The following is a 16497-nucleotide window of genomic DNA, read 5'->3' as shown; positions in this document are numbered from 1 at the left end:
CATAAAACGTTTCAGAGTGGTAATACTGATCTAGGATCAGTTTGGTATTTCAGATCATAATGAATAATATTCTCCAGACCATGATACCCCCATGGCAAATGTGGTGCACATTCATGCATGTTTCATTCTTACCGACTCCCTAACACGCTTGCGTAGCACACAAATACCATCCACACTACCTTGAAATGTTTCCTCCCTAACACCCTTGGCCTATTAATCGGATAAATCTGCCGTATGCACTGCCTGCAATCAATCGAAGTCTAACATGGAATCAATTTGTGCCTATTAAAGCTTGTTACTAGATCTATTGATTGTCCTAGGGCCAAGGATTTGACACAGATTATAGACTGAGGGAGGGGTGCCTGTTCTAACATGCTGAAATGAGCAGGGCTCTACATGGCAGAAATGAGCTCAGGCTGTCTCTCAATCCCAATCCTTCATGTTGGTGGCATGGGGGAGGGTTTGCTTTGCGGAGGATTGTGTGAATTCTTCTGGGCACAGGGGAGGGTAGTGCATTTTTTCCCTGGTTCACATTTGCTCTTTTGTAGGTTTAACTGTATAATTTCTTCCATCCTTGCCACATTTCCTCATATGCTTGCATGGTCTGCAATAGGCTAACTAGCAGTCATACCACATATAAAATCATTCAAAGCTGTAAAAATGTTCAATATCAAATTAAAATGTATTTGTCACATATGCCAAATACAACTGGTGTAGGTGTACAACACCTTACTTTGACACGCTTACTTACAAGCCCTTAGCCAACAGTGCAGTTTTAAGAAAATAAAAGTTAAGAAAATATTTCCTAAATTAAAAAAATTTAAATAATGAGCCTGTAAACACGAGGTAGTGGTTGAGGTAATTTGTACATGTAGGTAGGGGTAAAGTGACTATGCAGAGAAAATAAACAGTGAGTAGCAGCAATGTAAAAACAAAGGGAGATGGGGTGTCAATGCAAATAGTCCAAGTGGCCATTAGATTAATTGTTCAGCAGTCTTATGGCTTGGGGGTAGAAGCTGTTAAGGAGCCTTTTGGACCTAGACATGGCACTTCGGTACTGCTTTCTGTGCGGTAGCAGAGAGAACAGTCTACGACTTGGGTGACTGGAGTCTTTGACCATTTTTTGTGCCTTCCTCTAACACTGCCTTGAATATTGTGCTGTACACACTACCCTCTGTAACGCCTTACGGTTGGATGCCGAGCAGTTGCCATACCAGGCAGTGATGCAACCGGTCAGGAAGCTCACGGTGGTGCAGCTGTAGATCTTTTTCAGTCTCCTGAGGGGGAAAAGGCGTTGTCATGCCCTCTTCACGATACGTGTTTGGAACATGATAGTTTGTTGGTGATTTGAACACCAAGGAAGTTGAAACTCTCGACCCGGTCCACTACAGCCCCGTCTATGTGAATGGGGGCATGTTTGACCCTCTTTTTCCCGTAGTCCACCATCATCTCCTTTGTCTTGCTCACATTGAGGGAGAGGTTGTTGTCCTGGTACCACACAGTCAGGTCTCAAACCCTCAAACTTCAGGCCTGTAGCCCTGCATGGCAAACTCGATATCCATCTTTATAAACACAAGGTTGCTACAGTTATTGTTATTTGTGGTCGTAAACATTATTTTGAGTTAATTCGATGAGGGGAGAGGGTGTGCAATACATTTTACAGTGGTTTGTGGTTTTGTTTGCCAAAGAGTACATTGCTTTCTCTATGGATGGAGGCATTCCTCAGATGCCAGGCATATAAACATGTTGAGACACACTAGTGGTTGTCATACATAGAATACATCAACACGGTCGGTCCCTGGGATTGGGCTGGCCAACACGATTCGGTTTGCTTGGAAGGAAAAGGAGTTGGAGCCTTTAGGACGGGAAACTTTTGGAAGGATAATATTGATGGGGATTCTAAAGCTGACGGTGAAGGACGTGTTTTGTTTCCAAGGCAACTCGTTGGAGGGAGCATACGACGTGGCACTATATACAGAGGAGAAACACGATGATATCCTGAGAAGGGCAAGAGCAGTGGGAGGTGAGAGGCCGATGAGCCACTATGAAATAACAAGCCTGGCGAAAAACAACTTTAGGGTTGTAACTGTCAACATTTACAACCCATACGTTAAGGACGAAGAGGTGAGGGCCTTTCTGGGGAGATACATGGATAATGTCTCCTCAGCAAGGCACCTCAAAGACTCCCTTGGGTTTTGGAATGGGAGGAGAGGCTTCCAGGCCCTCCTCAGGGAGGACCCAAAGGGACATGGTGGCTAGGGGAAGGAAGCACGCCTCATGACCAGAGTACAGGTCCAGAGGGGAAGGCCGCAAGGAAGGAGGAGGAGCAAGAAGCGGCGGATGGAAGAGAGAAGGAAACAGAAGGCACGGGAGTAGGAGAACCAGGAAAAGCGGCGGAAGAAGGCAACCGAGTGGAGGAGCATGAGAGAGAAGAAAGCGAGGGAGGAGTGTTGGAGAAGGAGACGGTGGAAGAGCAAGTGGACTGGGGGGAAAGTGCCCTGGTGGAAGAGATGAGGGGTATGGTGGAGGAGCTGGCAGGGGGGGAGGGTGGTATCTCTCCACTGCCGCCATCACCAAAGAAGAGAATGAAGAGGAGGGTGCGATTGGCCGACAGTGAGATGGAGGGGATGGTCAAGAGAGTGATGGGGGTGGGGGAAACCTATGGGTTCCGATTTTTTTCCAAACCAGCTGCAGCACTGGGGAGGGGGAGGAGTGTGGGGGTAGACCCAGGGTGCAGGGCACCCCGGAGCCAAACACTATTCATGCATCCTGGGTTGGTGAGATGGAGGAAGAGGGGGGGATGTCGGGAGTACGGATGGTGTTCTCACCGGTAGATATGGAGCAGGGGAGCATCGGGTGAGTCTCTTGTTTTTTTTTTTCTGTCTGGGTTTAGAATTTGAGTGTATTACATGTTTTTATTTCATTCTTTCATGGGGTCTAATTTTACTTTTGTTAGTTTAAATGTAAGGGGTTTAAGGGATTTTGTTAAGAGGAGGGTGTGGGGTTTGATTTTTGTTTTTTTACAGGAGGTTCACCTGAGGGATGGAGGGGATGTTATTAGGTTTAAGAGGGAGTGGGACAAGGGGGAGTCGGTTTGGGGTATTGGGGGGGTGCACTCATCGGGGGTAGGGATTTTGTGTGGGCACAGGGAGGTAAAAGTGGAGGATTCTTTTGTGGTAATGCAGGGGAGGGTTATAGGGGTGGATGTCACGATAAGGGATTGTAAATTTAGATTAGTGGTGGTGTATGGGCCAAAGGTGGTGGCTCGACTATATTTTTGTACCCAGGTCTTTGGGTAAGTTGTCTGGGAGGCTGTTGCCTGTTTTCTTTTCGGATCACGACGGGGTGCTCCTGCAGGTGGGGTCGCCAGTCTGCCTCTTTGGTAGGGGGTACTGGAAGATAGATCGGGATGTGCTGGAGGAGCAGGCTTTTGTTGACGGGTTTTATGGTTTCTTTTGGAGGCTTGAAGGCCTCTGGTCCATGTGCGAGGGGGTGTTAGAGTGGTGGGAATTAGTTAAGGTGAGGATTAGGGCTTTTATAATAGGGTATTGCAAGAGGAAAAAAAGGGAGGAGAGGAGGAAGGTGGATCGTATCCAAAGGTTAATTGAACTCGAGTACGAGGCAGGCAACCTCGGCGGGTCGTTTGACTGGGAGAGATCCGCAACCCTAAAGGCGCAGCTCAGGGAGATGCAGGAGCAGAAGGCTCGAGCTTTCCTGGAGCGTGCGCATAGTGGCTTTCTAGAACACAATGAGACTTGTTCTGCTATGTTCTTTAAGTCGGTTAGGGCCAGACAGAGTAGGAAGGTAATGCATGGCGTTAGGGAAGAAAATGGTAGTATAGTTAGAGAACCAGAGGATATGGTCAGGGTGACAACTGATCATTTCCAAGGTTTATTTAAGGAAAGGGAAATAGATGTAGAGCAGGGAAATGTGTTTTTAGAACACTTGTCCAGGCGGTTGCCGGAGGACATTAGAGAAGTGATGGAGGCCCAGATTTCACTAGAAGAGGTTGAGAGCGCTCTTAGGAGGATGGGAAAAGGGAAGGTGCCTGGAATGGATGGGCTGCCGGCTGAGTTTTATCTCAAGTTTTGGGGTATACATGGACCAGTGGTCCTCGAAGTCTTGAAGGCCATCCTTGAGACGGGGGTCCCGGGGGGATCAATGGCTGTTGGTGTGCTGTCACTTTTATATAAGAAGGGGGAAGTAACAGACCTTGGCAACTGGCGGCCATTGACCATGCTGTGTGTAGATTACAAGCTACTTGCAAAGGTTTTAGCAGACCGGTTGTGCACAGCCCTTCCCTACGTCGTCCACGAGGATCAGACGTGGGGTAGAGGGCCGCTCTATTAGATGGAACCTACAGTTAATCAGGGACTCCATCGCTTGGGTTGAAGATAGAGGACTGCCATTAGGGCAGACACAGGGGTGGAAGGCTTGTTGATCCCTGGAAGTGGTGGGCTGCGTGTTAAGATGACGCAGTATGCCGACGACACTTCCTTGCTGCTGTGCAAGGACTCGTGCCTGACAAGGTCCCTTGCCATCTTTGGGGATTTCACCCGAGCGTCGGGAGCAGTTCTGAACCATGCAAAGTCTTCCGTCAAGTTTTTCGGAAGATGGCGAGGTAGAACGGATGTGCCCGGGGGGTTATCTCTCTGTGAGGGGGCCCTGAGGATTCTCGGGGTCCATTTTGAGACCTCCGGCTCAGCGACGCTAAACTGGAACATGCGTATCGCAGTGGTACAGAGGAAGCTAGCAATGTGGAAGGCTAGGTATTTGTCTTTTATGGGCAAAGTCCTGGTCCTAAAGGTGGATGTGTTTCCGTCTCTTGTATTTGGCGTACATCTACCCATTGCCGGCTTGTCTGAGGAGGCCTCTAGTGAGGCTTGTGTTTCAGTTCATGTGGAGTGGCAGGTGCGAGTGGGTCGCCAGGGCACGCATGATCTGTCCCATCGGGGAGGGAGGTAGGGGGGGTACCACATTTCCCCCTCAAGCTGGACACAATTTTTGTTTCTTTCTTGTTAACGGAGCTTGCTCATCCAGTGATACACCCGTCCGGTTACCTCCTGCGGGTGTTCTTCTCGTATCAGGCGAGAAGCGTAATGGTGTGGTCTAACACGGGTCCTCGGGCGGAACAGCTGCCGTGGCACTTTGGTCATGCGGCCAAGTGGCTGCGTGCGCACCCTGAGGTTGAAGTTGCCCGAGTAGGTTTAGATCACAGGCACCTGTACGAGGAGGTCAGAAAGGCAGGGAGTCCGGCGCCTGTAGTGGGCATCTCGGAAGTGGTCTGGGAGGGAGTGCAGGCGCGGGGTCTGAACAACAGGCTCAAGGACCTGAATTGGTTGAGCCTCCATAAGTGCTTGCCGCTACGTTCCATCATGTACCGGTATAGTTTGGTGCAATCCCTCACCTGTCCAAGATCCTCTTGTGGCAGGGAGGAGACTGTGCGCCATGTCTTTTGGGACTGTGCCTTTGCCGGAGTAGTATGGGCTAGGGCACGGGTGTTGTTAGGTTTGGTAAGGGGGGATTTTGTATTGACGTGGGCCAGGTTAGAGAGAGGTGTAGGGAGAGCGAGAGGGACGGATAGGGACAGGTTTCTGCTCTGGCTTCTCATGAGTCTCTTTAAACAGGGGCTGTGGGAAGCCAGGCAGAACATGGTGAACACAGGGAGAGATTGGGGGGTGGAAGGGATAGTGAGGAGGGTGGAACGAGATTTGAGGGGGAGGATGAAGAGGGAGGAGAGGAAGTGGGGGCAGCATGCTGCTCGGGAGAGGTGGAAGGGGGGTTTAGGGCTGGGTGTCATTTAGATTTGTAAGGGGATAGATTAGGGACGGGGAGATAGGGAAAGGTATTTTGTAGGGTGACGGGGAGGGAAGATGCTCCCCTGAGGTTTTGTTTGGGGTTTATGTTTAGTTAAATTAGTTAAATTAAAATACCATTATTTGAGTATGTATGAAAATTATGAGTTGTAAAGAATGAATGGTATTGAAGATAATAAATAATTTTTTATAAAAAAATAGGCTGTATAGGTTTTCACATTCCGTTTGTTGTTTTTGTATTGTTCGTTTTATTCTTCATTATTAAACATGTATGTAACTTACCACGCTGCATTTTGGTCCGACTCTCCTTCGACGGAAGAAAACCGTAACAGTGGTGGAAAAAGTACCCAATTGTCATACCTGAGTAAAAGTAAAGATAAGATACCTTAAAAGAAAATGAAGTAAAAGTGAAAGTCACTCAGAAAAATATTACTTGAGTAAAAGTCTAAAAGTATTTGGTTTTAAATAAACTTAAGTATCAAAAGTAAATATAATTGAAAAAATATACTTAAGTACAGTATCAAAAGTAAAGTATAAACAGTTAATAATAAGCGAATCAGACGGCACAATTTTAAATTTTCTTAAATTTACAGGGGGCACACTACAACACGCAGACATAATTTACAAATAAAGGATTTGTGTTTAGTGAGTCCTCCAGATCAGAGGCAGTAGGGATGACAGGGGGTTGGTATCTTGATCAGTGAGTGAAGTGGACCATTTTCCTGTCCTGCTAAGCAATGAAAATGTAACGAGTACTTTTGGGTGTCAGGGAAAATGTATGGAGTAAAAAGTACATTATTTTCTTTAGGAATGTATGGTAGTGAAGTAAAAGTAAAAGCAGTCAAAAATATGAATAGTAAAGTAAAGTACAGATACAGTACCTAAAAATAAATACTTAAGTACTTTAGTACTTTACACCACTGAAAGACACACACACACACACACACACACTTCATCATGCATCCCTCTACATAACTGCCCCCCCCACGGACACTCAGTCATAAACACAGTCCCTAGAGCCTAGACCCTGCTGTTAGTCAGCCAGATACTGTAATGTGACGGGCTTGTCATATGATACGGGTCTGTCGAGAGGTTAAGGTGGTTGACTGGAGAGAGGTTCCTTTCTATGTGGAGGTTAGCTGTGGCCAGGGTGGCGACACACTCCACTGGCTGCTAACTAGGAAGACACCCTGGCATACCAGAGAGAAGGGAAGGTAGGACCCTTAGTATTTATTGTGCAGACCTCGAGACATCTCTATTAAGGGCACAAGGAGGCAGTAAAACTAGTCGTGCTCAAGACTGGCATTCTTAGAGCCGTGTCACATTCAGATAGCTTCAGCACTAAAACGTAAAGGGGGATTCTCCATGGGTGGGATAATATCTATGGCCAGGCTATTCATCATGATTGGATTTTTTAACTGCTTACTGCAACAGACGGAGCATGCACACGCATGCCTTTCAATTACAGTTTTAGCGTAACTATATACTTGTTCGGGCTCCGAGTGCAGTGGCCCACTTTCACAGACACTGGGGAATCTCAAGGGCATCTAGAGGTGGAGGCTGGAACTAGTAGCTAGCTACACCATAGTCTTAATACAGTAGGCGGGCCCTTTGATAGGCTTGTTGGTATTGTGGCCTTCAGAAAGTATTCATACCCCCTGAATTCAAAATGTATTAAATATATGTTTTTATCAATGATCTACAAACAATACACCATAATGACAAAGTGAAAATATGTTTTTAGAAATTATAGCAAATTTATTGAAAATGAAATACAGAAGTATCTAATTTACATAGCCTGACTATTAATACTCCTGAGTAAATACTTTGTAGGGGCACCTTTCTGGGTAAGTATCAAAGAGCTTTCCACACCTGGATTGTGCAACATTTGCCCATTATACTTAAAAGATATTCAAGCTCTTTCAAATTGGTTGTTGATCATTTTCAGGTATTGCCATAGATTTTCAAGTACATTCAAGTCAAAAATCAGCCACTCAGGAACATTCACTGTTTTCTTGATAAGCACCTCAAGTGTAGATTTGACCTTGTGTTTTAGGTTTATGTCCTGCTGAACGTAGAATTCATCTCCCAGCAGACTGAACCAGGTTTTCCTCTAGGAATTTGTCTGTGCTTAGCTCCATTCTGTTTATTTTTAATCCTGAAAAACTCCCCAGTCCTTAATGATTACAAGTATACCCATAACATGAAGCAGCCACCACTATACTTGTAAAATATTTGACTGACCGTCTCGATTCGGTCTTGTATAGCAAAATTAGAAATTGTGTTTTTTACATTGGATAAAACTAGAGACTCAGAGCTAGAAAATTGTATATCATACACTACAGTTGTGGAACAATGGAAAAGTAACCTCGCTTTTGAGAAAATGGCCCTTTTAATGTTTTTGTTCACCTACTGGAGAGCTCTTTGTTGTCTATACCCACACCCTCTTAAGTTTTAAGCACCCATCGCTTTATTTACATTTTTATTTTTATTTCACCTTTATTTAACCAGGTAGGCCAGTTGAGAGCAAGTTCTCATTTACAACTGCGACATGGCCAAGATAAACACAATAGAAAAAGTCTATACAGTGTGTGCAAAAAAAAGTAAATAAAAACAATATGGGGATGAGTTAGGTAGATTGGGTGGGCTATTTACAGATGGGCTATGTACAGCTGCAGCGATCGGTAAGCTGCTCAGATAGCTGATGCTTAAAGTTAGTGAGGGAGGTAAGTCTCCAACTTCAGCGATTTTTGCAATTCGTTCCAGTCATTGGCATCAGAGAACTGGAAGGAAAGGTGGCCAAAGCAGGTGTTGGCTTTGGGGATGACCAGTGAGATATACCTGCTGGAGAGCGTGCTATGGGTGGGTGTTGTTATGGTGACCAGTTAGCTGAGATAATTTTAGAAAGAGAGGGTCCAGATTGTCTAGCCCAGCTGATTTGTACAGGTCCAGGTTTTGCAGCTCTTTCAGAACATCTGCTATCTGGAACTGGGTGTAGGAGAAACTGGGGAGGCTTGGGGAAGTAGCTGTGGGGGGTACGGAGCTGTTGGCCTGGGTTGGGGTAGCCAGAAGGAACGCATAGAGAAATGCTTATCGAAATTCTCGATTATCGTGGATTTATCGGTGGTGACAGTGTTTCCTAGCCTCAGTGCAGTGGGCAGCTGGGAGGAGGTGCTCTTATTCTCCATGGACTTTACAGTGTCCCAAAACGTTTTGGAGTAAGAGCTACAGGATGCAAATTTCTGTTTGAAAAAGCTAGCCTTAGCTTTCCTAACTGACTGCGTGTATTAGTTCCTGACTTCCCTGAAAAGTTGCATATCGCGGGGACTCAGTCCGCCACAGGATATTTTTGTGCTGGTTGAGGGCAGTCAGGTCTAAGTGAACCAATGGCTATATCTGTATCTGTATCTATAGTTTTACATTTTTTGAAAGGGGCATGCTTATTTAAGATGGTGATGAAATTACTTTTAAAGATCGACCAGGCATCTTCTACTGACGGGATGAGGTCAATATCCTTCCAGGATACCCGGGCCAGGTCGATTAGAAAGGCCTGCTTGCAGAAGTGTTTTAGGGAGCGTTTGACCATGATGAGGGGTGGTCGTTTGACTGCGGACCTATTGCGGATGCAGGCAATGAGGAAGTGATCGCTGAGATCCTGATTGAAAAGAGCAGAGGTGTATTTGGAGGGCAAGTTGGTCAGGATAATATCTATGAGAGTGCCCATGTTTACAGATTTATGGTTGAACCTGGTAGGTTCCTTGATAATTGCATGAGATTGAGGGCATATAGTTTAGATTGTAGGACTGCCGGGGTGTTAAGCATATCCCAGTTTAGGTCACCTAACGGAACGAACTCTGAAGATAGATGGGGGCCATCAATTCACATATGGTGTCCACGGCACAGCTGGGAGCTGAGGGGGGTCTATAACAGGCGGCAACAGTGAGAGACTTATTTTTAAAATTAGAAGCTCAAACTGTTTGGGCATAGACCTGGAAAGTATGACAGAACTTTATAGGCTATTTCTGCAGTAGATTGCAACTCCTCCCACATTGGCAGTTCTATCTTTACGGAAAATATTGTAGTTGGGGATGGAAATCTCTGAATTTTTGGTGGCCTTCCTAAGCCAGGATTCAGACACGGCAAGGACATCAGGGTTGGCTGAGTGTGCTGCAGCAGTGAGTAAAACAAACTTAGGGAGGCGGCTTCTGATGTCAACATGCATGAAACCAAGGCTTTTACGGTTACAGAAGTAAACAAATGAGAGTGCCTTGGGACACGCAGGGCCTGGGTTAACCTCCACATCACCGAGGAACAGAGGAGGAGTAGGATGAGGGTACAGCTAAAGGCTATCAAAACTGGTTGTCTAGTGCGTTGGGGACAGAGAATAAAAGGAGCAGATTTCTGGGCATGGTAGGATAGATTCAGGGCATAATGTACAGACAAGGGTATGGTAGGGTGCGGGTACAGTGGAGGTAGACCTAGGCATTGAGTGACGATAAGAGAGATTGCATCTCTGGACGCACTAGTTGTGCTGGGTGAGGTCACCCATGTGTGGGAGGTGGGACAAAAGTGGTATCTGAGGCATGTTGAGTGGAACTAGGGGCGCCACAGTGAACTATAACAATGATAACTATCTTAAACAACAGTATATAAGGCATATTCACATTAGAGAGTAGAGGTCGACCGATTAATCGGAATGGCCGCTTAATTAGGGCCGATTTCAAGTTTTCATATCAATCGGAAATCGGTATTTTTGGGCGCCGATTTGCCGATGAAAAAAAAATATATATATATATTTTTTTTACTCCTTTATTTAATCTTTATTTAACTAGGCAAGTCAGTTAAGAACATTTTCTTATTTTCAATGACGGCCTAGGAACGGTGGGGTTAACTGCCTCGTTCAGGGGCAGGAAGACAGATTTTCACCTTGTCAGCTCGGGGGATCCAATCTTGCAACCTTACAGTTAACTAGTCCAACGCAATAACGACCTGCCTCTCTCTCGTTGCACTCCACAAGGAGCCTGCCTGTTACGCAAATGCAGTAAGCCAAGGTAAGTTGCTAGCTAGCATTAAACTTATCTTGTAAAAAACAATCAATCATAATCACTAGTTAACTGATGATATTGCTAGATATTATCTAGCGTGTCCTGTGTTGCATATAATTTGACTGAGCATACAAGCATACCTAAGTATCTGACTGAGCGGTGGTAGGCAGAAGCAGGCGTGTAAACATTCATTCAAACAGCACTTTCGTGCGTTTTGCCAGCAGCTCTTCGTTGTGCGTCAAGCATGGTGTGACCGAAGTGAAATGGCTGGCTAGTTAGCGCGTGCTAATAGCGTTTCAATCTTCACTCGCTCTGAGCCTTGGGGTGGTTGTTTCCCTTGCTCTGCATGGGTAACGCTGCTTCGATGTGGTGGCAGTTGTCGTTGTGTTGCTGGTTCGAGCTCAGGGAGGAGCGAGGAGAGGGACGGAGGCTATACTGTTACACTGGCAATACTAAAGTGCCTATAAGAACATGCAATAGTCAAAGGTTAATGAAATACAAATGGTATAGAGGGAAATAGTCCCATAATAACTACAACCTAAAACTTCTTACACAGGAATATTGAAGACTCATGTTTAAAGGAACCACCAGCTTTCATATGTTCTCATGTTCTGAGCAAGGAACTGAAACATTAGCTTTCTTACATAGCACATATTGCACTTTTACATTCTTCTCCAACACTTTGTTTTTGCATTATTTCAACCAAATTGAACATGTTTCATTATCTACTTGAGGCTAAATTGATTTTATTGATGTATTATATTAAGTTAAAATAAGTGTTAATTCAGTATTGTTGTAATTGTCATTATTACAAATACATTTGTATAAATCGTCCGATTAATCAGTATTGTTTTTTTGGTACTCCAATAATCGATATCGGTATCGGGGTTGAAAAATCATAATTGGTCGACCTCTATTAAAGCGAGGCATAAAGCAATCACAGGTGTTGATTGGGAGAGCTAGCTAAGACAACAACAGCTAATCAGCTAAGAGAGCAACAACAGGTAAAATGGCGATGAACGGGCAGAGAGGGTCAGTTAACTACACACAGGGCCTGAGTTCGAGGCTGGGGCTGACAGATAAACAAAATTAACAAAATAGAGTATCGTGATTAATGAACAGTCCAGCAGGTATCACACTTTAACTTGAAATGAAAATGACTTTCTGACAAAATGTAAAACGTATAATATCTGAAAATGTAGACTATTTTCTAGACTAAAATGTAGACTAGAATCTAGACTATTTTACCCGTCACGGATGCCATGGTTGGCCTTAGTTTGAAGATGTAATCTCTTTTCAATGCTGTCTGCATATTTCCAATCAAACGGCAGAATTTTCTTCATCTCCTTAGCTATCATACTCTAATTCCACTGATTTCAAAACTCTGTCCTGCAGAAAGTGGAGAGCAACACTTATGCAGTTCTACGTGATATCTTTCAAAAAAGCCAGGTTAGAAAGGATTATCTACACATACTGACCAGCTCATGTTATAGACAGAAGCGTTCTACATGGCAGACCGATCCTAACTCTCTCAACATCTCCAGCCCACTCATTACCTCAGCCAATCATGGCTAGCGGGAAGGTTGCTGACTTTCTCCATGGCTAAATCAACTAGGCACGTAATTTAACAATGTTATTTGTATTTTCAGATGGAATACACATGTTATTAGGGCACATGAAAGTTCACATTACCAGAAATCATTTCTGCCCCAAAAAAGTTTACTTTCAAATGGCTCTCCTGTAAAGTAGTGACATGCGACAGTTTCCTGAAACGGGTCACATATGGAGAGTGGTACTCAGTAATGTTTTGTATTTGATTTGTCCCAAACATAACACTTTCTATGCAGGACAAAATGTGAATTGCTTTGCCAATTTTTTGCAGTATTACTTTAGTGCCTTGTTGCAAACAGGATGCATATTTTGGAATATTTGTGTTCCTTAAAGGCTTCCTTCTTTTCACTCTGTCAATTAGGTTAGTATTGTGGAGTAACTACAATGTTGTTGATCCATCCTCACTGCTGGACTGAGGGACCTTACTAATAATAGTATATGTGGGGTAAAGAGATGAGGTAGTCATTCAGAAATCATGTTAAACACTATTATTGCACACAGAATGAGTCCATGCAACTTGTTAAGCAAATCTTTACTCCTGAACTGTAGGCTTGCCATAAAAGGGGTTGAATACTTATTGACTCAAGACATTTAAACATTTCATTTTTATTGAATTTGTACAAATTTAGAGAAAAAAACATCAGCAAATCTACACACAATACCCCAAAATGACAAAGTGAAAACAATTTTTGCAAATGTATTAACATAAAAAAACAGAATAACAGATACCTTATTTACATAAGTATTCAGACACTTTGCTATGAGACTTGAAATTGAGCTCAGGTGCATCCTGTTTCCAGTGATCATCCTTGAGATGTTTCTACATCTTGTGGTGAATTAAATTGATTGGACATGATTTGGAAAGGCACACACCTGTCTATATAAGGTCCCACAGCTGACAGTGCGTGTCAGAGCAAAAACCAAGCCATGAGGTTGAAGGAATTGTCCGTTGAGCTCCGAGACATGATTGTGTCGAGGCACAGATCTGGAGAAGGGTACCAAAAGATTTCTGGAGCTCTGGGGGCACCGAGCCTGCCCAACCTTACCCGGTTGAATGGTCCCGGTCGCCCTGCCAGTGCGGCGAGGTGGAATAGCCCGCACTGGGCTATGCAGGCGAACCGGGGACGCCGTGCGCAAGGCTGTTGCCATGTAAGCCGGCCCAAGGAGACGCACTGGAGACCAGATGCGTAGAGCCGGATCATGGCACTTGGCTCGATGCCCACTCTAGCCCGGCCGATACGCGGAGCTGTATGTACCTCACCGGGCTGTGCACCCGCACTGGGGACACAGTGCGCTTCACAGCATAACACGTTGCCTGCCCGGTCTCTCCAGCCCCCCGGTAAGCACAGGAAGTTGGCGCAGGTCTCCTACCTGGCTTCGCCACACTTCCTGTGTGCCTCCCCCCAAGAAATTTTTGGGGCTGACTCTCGGGCTTCCATCCACGCCGCCGTGCTGCCTCATACCAGCGCCTCTCCGCCTTCAGCTCTTCTTTGGGGCGGCGATATTCTCCCGGCTGTGCCCAGGGTCCTTTTCCTTCCAATTCCTCCTCCCATGTCCAGAAGTCTCTCTCGCGCTGCTCCTGCTGCTGCCCGTTACCACGCCGCTTGGTCCTGTTGTGGTGGGGGATTCTGTAACGGTTTTCTTTAGGTGAAGTAGAGGCGGACCAAAATGCAGCATGGTTATATTGATTCATGTTTAATTAAAAAAAAGATAAACACGAACACTACAAAAACAATAAATGTGGAAAACCAAAAAACAGCCCTATCTGGTGCAAAACACAGAGACAGGAACAATCACCCACAAACACACAGTGAAACCCAGGCTACCTAAATATGGTTCCCAATCAGAGACAATGACTAACACCTGCCTCTGATTGAGAACCATATCAGGCCAGACATAGAAATAGACAAACAAGACATCCAACATAGAATGCCCACTCAGATCACACCCTGACCAACCAAAACATAGAAACATACAAAGCAAACTATGGTCAGGGTGTGACACATATAGTGTTCTTTTTGGGTACTTCATGTTATCGGCAGTATCTGAAACTATCTCTGGCCCTCTTTGTGGCCTTATCACAAGTAAAATATATAAAATAATCAAATATGATTTTAAAATAAAAATTGAATAACAAAGCTGTTAAACATTATCCTAAATATGAACCATCAACTAAATGAAAACCATTGGTGTTTAATATGAGGGTTTCAGCATGAAATATTATTTCTATATAAAATGTTTTACAAGCACTTATTTATTCTAATATAGAAATATGTCTTTGTTGTAAATATTTGCCACCAAATTGGTTGCAGTTGTGAAAAAATCAATGGTTGGAAGAGTTGGAGAGTTAAGCTGCTTTTTTTTCTCATAAATTAGGCTATTTTCTCTTGAACAATATGGTGTTTCCACTAGAAACTACTGGACAATATGGATACAGATATAGAAAATTAATGCTATATATGAATAAAGTTAAATAATAAATAATAATAAATAATAAATTACCAAACTTACCATAGATTGACATATTTTACCTAAGATTCTTCTAACTTTGGTAACTCACTACCGGTAGCTTTGCAACCCTACAAATAGTGAACAATGGAAATTGTTCCACCTTGCCCTCTTATAGGCTGTTGTGGAATTTTCACTATATAGTTGTTTATCAATTTTATGTGGCACATACAGTATATGTGGCATTTTTCTAACCAATGGGGATCCTCAGTTCCAGTGCCCCACAGCAAGTACCATACTGTTTCCTGGGGACACTGTTCGTTATATCGAGTTATTCTCTGAGCGACCAATCCTAGCCAGCTCGAACGCGACTGGCACTGGGCATAAAAATACATAACAAGGCGTCTGGACCAGATTTTTTTTGGTCTGGATGTCATCCAGGCAGGCGGATCTTTGGTGCGGGGAAAGATTGTTTTCAGCCCCCTTGCCCTCTCTCCCACTGCCCTGGCCTGGGTAATTATGGCTCTACTGTTCATGGTATGTTTACACAGACGAGAAACACCTGTTGCTTCTCCCCAAGCAGAAATCAGTCAGCCGCGGCTATTTTGGCAACGTCAGGATTATTAGGTGATCCCAAGGTGCCCTTGGCAAGCGTCGTTACATTGATAGCAGTTTTCCACTTGCACTTTGGTTTATTGTATAACGTAAACAAACATTAAAATAAATGTCTGTCTATTAATATGCTAGCTATATAGCGTAGCTGTTTTGGGGCACAAGTTTGCACGAAAACTTGTGACACAAGTCGGCCTATAGGAACCATGCTTGCATCAATATAGTTGAGTCAAGTATGGCAGACGGCTGTTGCAGATTTACGAAATGAATGTAGTACTTCCCAGATCGTTGTCCTTCAAACTGCCCCTTCAGGTGATTAACTCCAAAAACAAGTTACTCCTGCTGACATGAAGGTTTGACAGAGGTAACGGGCAGAGAAGAGAGTGAGATGAATAATAATATACATTTTGATCTGAATTGAAGATCTAGAGAACATTTAAATGAATCCTTTCATTATTAATATACAATTCCTTTGCAAGCCTATTAGCTAGTCTGCCGCCAATAACAATGTTAAAATCTCCATGTGTTCTCCATGGGTTCTCTGTTTACATCTGGTAGTGATGGTTGTATAGTTCCAACAGTCATTTGTAGCTGTGTTTACTTTAATCAACCTCTATTGTTCTTGTGTGTATTAGTAGAAACAACATGCTCCTGTCACAGAGCTTTTGTTTCTGTAAAGTATTGTTTATAAGGTCAAACAGTTGCAGCCAGTTATTTTAATCTGCTGCGTTTGTAATGCCACTCTGTGCCGTGTCAATACCACAATGAGAGTGGGTTTCCGCCACAGATAAGTTATAACCACTCCTATTGCTCTTTCCATTTGTTTTTGAATTACATGTGCATCAATTTATAATGTGTGATTAGACACAATCTAATAAATTGTGATAAACAAAATCACACAATTTATGAATTGTGTAGTTACACTATTTTTAGCTACCTTGTAAACAGTACATGTTAGGGACACC

At 44.0% G+C, this 16497-nt stretch overlaps 1 protein-coding gene across 3 annotated transcripts in view; it reads left to right on the top strand.

Annotated features, from left to right (window-relative positions):
• The first annotated feature begins 6895 nt into the window (after positions 1 to 6895).
• Positions 6896 to 16497, top strand: part of LOC112225302 (anion exchange protein 3) — a 79075-nt gene continuing 69473 nt past the window's right edge. For all 3 annotated transcript variants that reach the window (XR_002949560.2, XM_024389118.2, XM_024389117.2), the window contains exon 1: positions 6896 to 7030. The gene's annotated coding sequence lies outside the window, so the exon portion shown is untranslated. The remainder of the gene's footprint in view (positions 7031 to 16497) is intronic.

This window comes from Oncorhynchus tshawytscha, linkage group LG26 (assembly GCF_018296145.1).
Source record: "Oncorhynchus tshawytscha isolate Ot180627B linkage group LG26, Otsh_v2.0, whole genome shotgun sequence".
Taxonomy (NCBI): domain Eukaryota; kingdom Metazoa; phylum Chordata; class Actinopteri; order Salmoniformes; family Salmonidae; genus Oncorhynchus; species Oncorhynchus tshawytscha.
The sequence above is the reverse complement of the archived record's forward strand: the minus strand, read 5'-3'. Positions and strand labels throughout refer to the sequence as shown.